Raw genomic sequence first — 6513 nt, 5'->3', positions numbered from 1 at the left:
CTGATTTTAAATCCTTGCTCACAAAAAATGGCTTCAATTCTATATATATATATATATATATATATATATATATATATATATATATAATAAAGCTAATCGCATTAAGGGACTCGCATGGGACAGTTTTCTGTTTTAACGATTTGAACGTTTCTATTTAATTAATTAAATTTAACAGCCTACTCTTGAACATAAAATGCTTTTATAACTTACAGTATGCAAAGAGAGGTCGTTGTAATTCATCCGTTTTCATACAATTTACGCATCAACGCGCCAGGTATTCGTCGCAGCTTACGATTAGCCTATATTAGAATATTTCAATCATCTGTGATAGTTTAGAGAACGATACAAGATGTTAACATATTAACATAAAATATTACAAATTCAATTGTTAAATTAAGTACATTTTTTTTAGTAAACTTTGTCTCTCGCTTTCTTTTTTTTTAAATAATTTAACAAAAATTTATAAATATTTCGCATTCTTTTACATATTAAAAAATTAAAATTCCAATTAAATTCATTTTTAATGACAATTTATATATGAATGCATTAAATTCAAAAATTACTTGAAAAATCATATATAAAAATCTTCAAACTCATTCGTTATTAATTTCTTAAAAATATACCATCTCGTACGAAAGCTCATACATTTTCCATGTGCATTTTATCCAGTAATACCTGTCAATTGCGATATAAGAAAATTATTGATAAAAAAAAAAATGTATGAAGCTGTTGATAAAAAAAACTTCCAGCAAAAATAAAACATAAAATTTGTAAAATTCTTTTGATATTGTATAATTGATTATTTTCATATGTAATAATATTTAATTTAATTTAATTCAACGCGTACTATATAAATTATATGCAATATCTCTTTTCAATGGTCGATATAACAGATATGTTACACCCTTAAACTTAACTGCTAATAAAAATTATAGTATTACTTCGTTTTGGTTATCACGATTGAATTCACGAAATCCGAAAGTAGTTTCAGATGCCTGTGAAATATGGAAAGTATTTGTAAAAGTGCTGGAGAAAAGAAAAGCGACGGCACGTTTAATTTAATACAAAGATAGCTTAAATAAGAGAATAGTTAATAATGCTAAGTAATAAATTAGTGAATAAAATCGCACCATTAACATTATTGCTAATGTAACGAGCTGTCAAAGTCGTCAGTATTCTGCACTCTCATTGCGCATCCGGAATTAGGTTCACTTTGTTAAAAGTTTAACCGGAAATAAAACTGCTCGACAATATGTACACTTAATTCTGTTCACATAATATTATTTAAGCTTCTCGACGTAAAGCGTTTTTCGATATTTACCGAAGCATACGTTGCAACATATACGAATGAGTAGCATTTTTCTACTGGATCGAGATCGATTAGAACTTGCGGCAGATGAATACGCGTAACCCGGATGAAGGTATCGCGTCGATAAAAAAAATGCAAATCCTATATAAGTCTCGTTTAGAAATAAAAGAAGGAAGTATATATTTAAGGATTAAGGGCGCGTGTGTAATATTGTTACATGATGTTTTGAGAAAATTATTGTATATATACAGTGCGAGTCACATGCCAGATATAAGACTATAAATTTGAATTGCGTAGAATGATAAGTCGTTATGGATAAAGAAACTGAATAAATATATTGAGAAAGTGAATAAAGCGCGCGTAAATTATTATTCAACAAAAAGATCTCTGCGACTCTGAGATTATTATAATTAAATTTATAAAATATAAAAAAATATTTATTCTCTAATATCGAACAATATCCCGATAACGAACAATTTTTTAGATTTGCTACTTATATTTGAAATTATTTTAACACTTTGTTAATATTTCAATCAGATATTTTAATGTTTCACGTTCGTGAAATATTTTGATTATCAGATATATTTTCGATCCATGGATAATTTCGCAATATTTTTTCAAATTCAATTTTTTAGATTTTTATATCGATTTTATACACTTTTATATAGATATTAAGCGTGTCAGAAATCGATCGTTTTATTACGAAACCTGAGGAGCGCATCATAAATGCAATAATGATAATCCATATATTGCGAAAAAAAACTTGCTCACACTCTCAAAAAAGGAATAGGGCGGTCCGATTACCGTTCGCAAAACTGCTCGCTCTCTCGGCAACAGCCACGTACTCGTGCTCGAGTGGACATTTCATTTCGCTAACGTGATTACACGCACTCGTGCGTCGAGAATTCGTTTTAATTGGGATTACATTTCAATTAAAACCTCGTTCCCATTAGAGAGAGAGAAAGTCGCATCGAATTTCGAAAAGAGGAAGGGAAGAGAAAAAGACAAATGAAGGAGGGGAAGGGAGCGAATAATTGATACGGACAGCGCGCGTTATCTGAGCGGGAGCGTCGCCGCGGATAAAATATGCATGTTTGCCAATCAAGAGGTGTCCGGGGTTACATGTCCGCCGGCACCCTCGGCAAACACGCGATTACGAAGGCACCGGCGGGCTAAACGGGCAAGCAAACAACGAAAACCTTTGACCCGGGGACCCGTCCAAATAATCGCTGAATTGGAAAGTACTCCTGGTTTCGCGATCCCGCGCGTTGGACGATTAAACAGAGCGATGTGCGTTGATGCGGAACGACACGAAGGGGCGGACTGCCTTCCTCTAACGAGACTACGTACGAGGGTACGTACGCCATAAATTAGGGCGTGAATTATGCAACAACGGCTGTTTTATTAAAAGTTGATAAGCAAATTTTTTTTTGCCGACCGCGAACCGCGAGCGCTCCTGCGGGACGTTTTACATTTTATTAGTACGAGCAAAGTTCGACGTTTACGTGCCATCGTGTTTTACATAACGCCACTCGTGTAGGCCCACGATTTTCCCCTCGGCTTTTCCGGGCAGTGCCAATTTTTGTTGATTTCTCTCAGTTCCCCCGGCAATATTCCCGACGTTCCGGGGAATACGATTTTTTTTTCCGACGTAACATGTTTGCCAATTTGTCCCCGTTCGGCGATATTATCTAACTGAACGATTTATCCACTTGACAAACGGACAATTCGGCAATTTAGCCATTCGCGAGATGCGCCCATTTAACGCGATTCTATCAAAACTCCTATCGGACTGTTTTTAACATCATACCATACTGCGCGTACTGCAATAAATTTACAATCTAGGTTAAAACATCTGATAACGTTTTTCAGGCATTTATATTACACGGCGGCAATTCAAGTAAATATCGTTTTCCTGTCAAAAGAAAATACAATTCTCATTTTTCCAACAATGGATAATAATTTCGCATATATTACGTTTATCAAGCTGGGATATTTCTACGGGGGGGATTAAATTCGGCGTGATCAAAAATCGATTTTCGGGAAGATAAACGGCTCGTGTAATATCAGAAGCTAAAGGAAAATTCACGGAAGATTAATATATCGAAGTGCCGTTGCTACGCAACTTTTGTCAGCCCCCGAGACCTGCAATATCGCCTTTGTGTGACTCGGCACCGTATCTCGAGCTGCCTCACAATGACCGGTGATTTCCGCGAGATGAATGCGCAACGTATCATTAGATTTCGAGAGGCTTCCGTCGAGGGCAAACCGTGCCGAATGGCAGGTAACCTTCGCAAGATGCATTCGCCGAGTGATGCATCTATTCGTAACTCGAGCGCGCGCATATATATGGATACGTACATACGTACGATGGTAATATGTACCTAACCCGTTATGGAAATGAGCTCGGGATGCGCGCGCGCATCCCGGCGACATCCTCTGCATCGGTAATATGCCCTCGCAACCCTCCCGGGTCCGCTCTTTCCCTCCGCGGCTTTCCACCGTGCTTCTTGCCACCCTATTATAGTGACCGACACAGTGCATCTTCGGTGCAGCCAAATCCGGACGCAAGAATCCTATCGCGGAATCGGAGTAGGACGCGGGACATTTCTTGTCCCGCAACTCCATGAGCGGAGGATAACGAGGATTTCAGGTCGTACTGTCGTCCCTGATTTAAGAGCCGGGCTACTCGTGTTTTCCTCCTCATGGCGCGTACACGGTGTAACGTAAAAGTTCCGCCGGAGATTTCGAACTCGGGACATTAATCTCTCATTCCTTTTCACGATAAATCCGGATATCATTCTTGGCGATTCGAAATTTCGGATTATATAACCAGTATACCCGATTTGGGTCGAGGATATTAAACGTGATGTTCATGTCTTTCCTCTATTTGCTTTTCCCTTTCCCTTATTTCTTGCTCTCCAAGTTTTCATTCTTTATCGATATCAATTTAATCGGACATTTTACCGGCAGAATGTTATTAGAAATGATAATATTTAGGAATGAGAGAGGTAAAACTTAGGTTGAATATTTTTCAAAGAAAGGAAAGAAAGAAGAGAGATTGCAAAATTTATCTACAAATAAAACGGTATTATGTCATTCTTAGATTGCTCAGTAGTCCGTTAGTTTTCTAGTGTATAAGACATTGGCAAACTTCCCAGTTGCAATTCTTCAGTATTTCGTTGAATTTCTACATCGCAACGAAAATGCACATTCATTATACGTATACGAGGATGGATTAATATACATTAGAATGTAGATACATTAATCTCCGTTCTTTGCATCATAAATTATAGCAACACACTTGATAACACATGGGGTTTCGCCATTGTTATTTCTTGAAACATAATTATGCGATTATAATAATTATATAATATCATTATTGTTTAAATCATTAATTAAAAAAGGCATCTTTAATTTTTGTAAAAATAATAAGAATTATTTTTATTAATAATTAATTTCAATTTTTATGAAATTTCTGTAAACCTAATGCATATGACAATTCCAATTTTACCACGTCTAGAACCTGACTAATATGACAGAAAAATGAAGGAAGTAGGATGCATTTTTCGGAGAAAATTTTGGTTCAGAAAACGGAAAGCAGAGTGATCTACATTTTAATGCAACGCTAGGTGACGATAGGAATACTGATGCAAAGATAATGGAAAAGTGCAGACTCGTATATGAGTCATGCATCTGATCGAGTTTGCTGAACTAGTTTTTGAAAATTCTACGAAAAGCAGGAGGGACCAAGCTAATATATTGACTCAACTACTACGGTATGAAATATAAATCACAGCTGGAACTGATTCTTCTACTTGTGAAAAATGTACGAGAATACTTTGCACTTCTGAAATATGACGTCAGTTGATATAAGAAAATTTCTCGTATAAAATCATAATGAAAGAATGTTTAATGCCATAGACGTCGCTCCGAGATTTCTTCCAGAAGCTTTATAAAATCTGAAGTCTTTTGGTATGATAATTTTATCGTTCTTCCAAAGAATATATATTATAAATTTTATAGAAAAAAAAAAGAAAAAATGTGTTATCTTATAATTAATAAAACAATTTTATTTTCTAAGCACAAATTCTTTAGTCTCTTTCCAAAAATCCAAAGAAATGAAAATAAATTGCAAGTTTCGCTCGAAATATTATAAATATTAATTTGCGGAAATATCTTTAGAATTTCTATTTATTGCGTAAAATAAATATTTCAAATTACGCGATAATAAAAATTACTCTACTCGGAAAAACAAAGCGGAGCAAACGTGAGAGTTAACGTACATATAATGATAAAGAAATTTGTCAAACATTTTGAACGATAAAATTGCAATCTACTTCTGCGATCTACATCAAATTATTCTCGCACAAGCGCTCAGGACATATTGTAAATAGTGATGCGCAAATCTCGTGAAAACCGCACAAGTGTTGATACAAGTCAGAAACGGTGCGGAAACATGATCGACCTGGTGCCCTTCGGCAATCAATTGATATCAACAGGATATATAGGCGAATTATAGCGCGTTGTATGGCCCACCGACTGGGAATTATACAATTGAATAACACAATCGTCCAACTATTATGTAACAGCGGAGCGACTAACTTCTGCACAATGGCGGAGTGACAATGCCAGAGCCCATTCCTGTTCCCGGTCGTGACAACAGTCAAGTGACAAGTGCCCCCCTTCCCCCTCCCAATTTTGCTCCGCGGATACTAATTGTCATGCAAGTGAAATTGCTGAAAACACTCGTTAAACGCACGCGTTAATCCTTATATGCATATTCTTACCTCTTATAGAATAGATAATATTTTGAAGTTTATTTTAGGCACCATATAAAAATAAAAAAAAATTAAGCTTTATACATTGATTGTTAAGCTCGACATAAATTTATTATTTATTTCTCAACGATGTATTTAGAACTTTTAACGCTGAAAAGAGACCTACATTCAATTATCGCGGATCCACAATATTGTGTATTTAAGAATTAAAATTTTTGAATATATTTTAACTTCCAGCTTTTCGATGCTCAATAACAATTTAATGAGGAAAAGATATTTTCAAACATCATGGAACTTATGTTTTTACTAAATTTATTTCTTTATGGAAAATTAGATTTATATACTCGGATAAACGAAATAATCTAAAATAACATTTTTTCGCAGGTATAATATTCTGAGTGATATAAATAAATAATATAATCG

At 35.1% G+C, this 6513-nt stretch overlaps 1 protein-coding gene across 1 annotated transcript in view; it reads right to left on the bottom strand.

Annotated features, from left to right (window-relative positions):
- The window catches only part of LOC105253538 (metalloproteinase inhibitor 3), a 79111-nt gene that overhangs the window by 70914 nt on the left and 1684 nt on the right, over positions 1 to 6513 (bottom strand). The gene's annotated exons all lie outside the window — the stretch shown is intronic.

This window comes from Camponotus floridanus, unplaced genomic scaffold (genome assembly GCF_003227725.1).
Source record: "Camponotus floridanus strain SB8 unplaced genomic scaffold, Cflo_v7.5 scaffold3, whole genome shotgun sequence".
In the NCBI taxonomy this organism is placed as follows: Eukaryota; Metazoa; Arthropoda; class Insecta; order Hymenoptera; family Formicidae; genus Camponotus; species Camponotus floridanus.
This window is presented reverse-complemented; position numbering and strand designations above follow the sequence as displayed.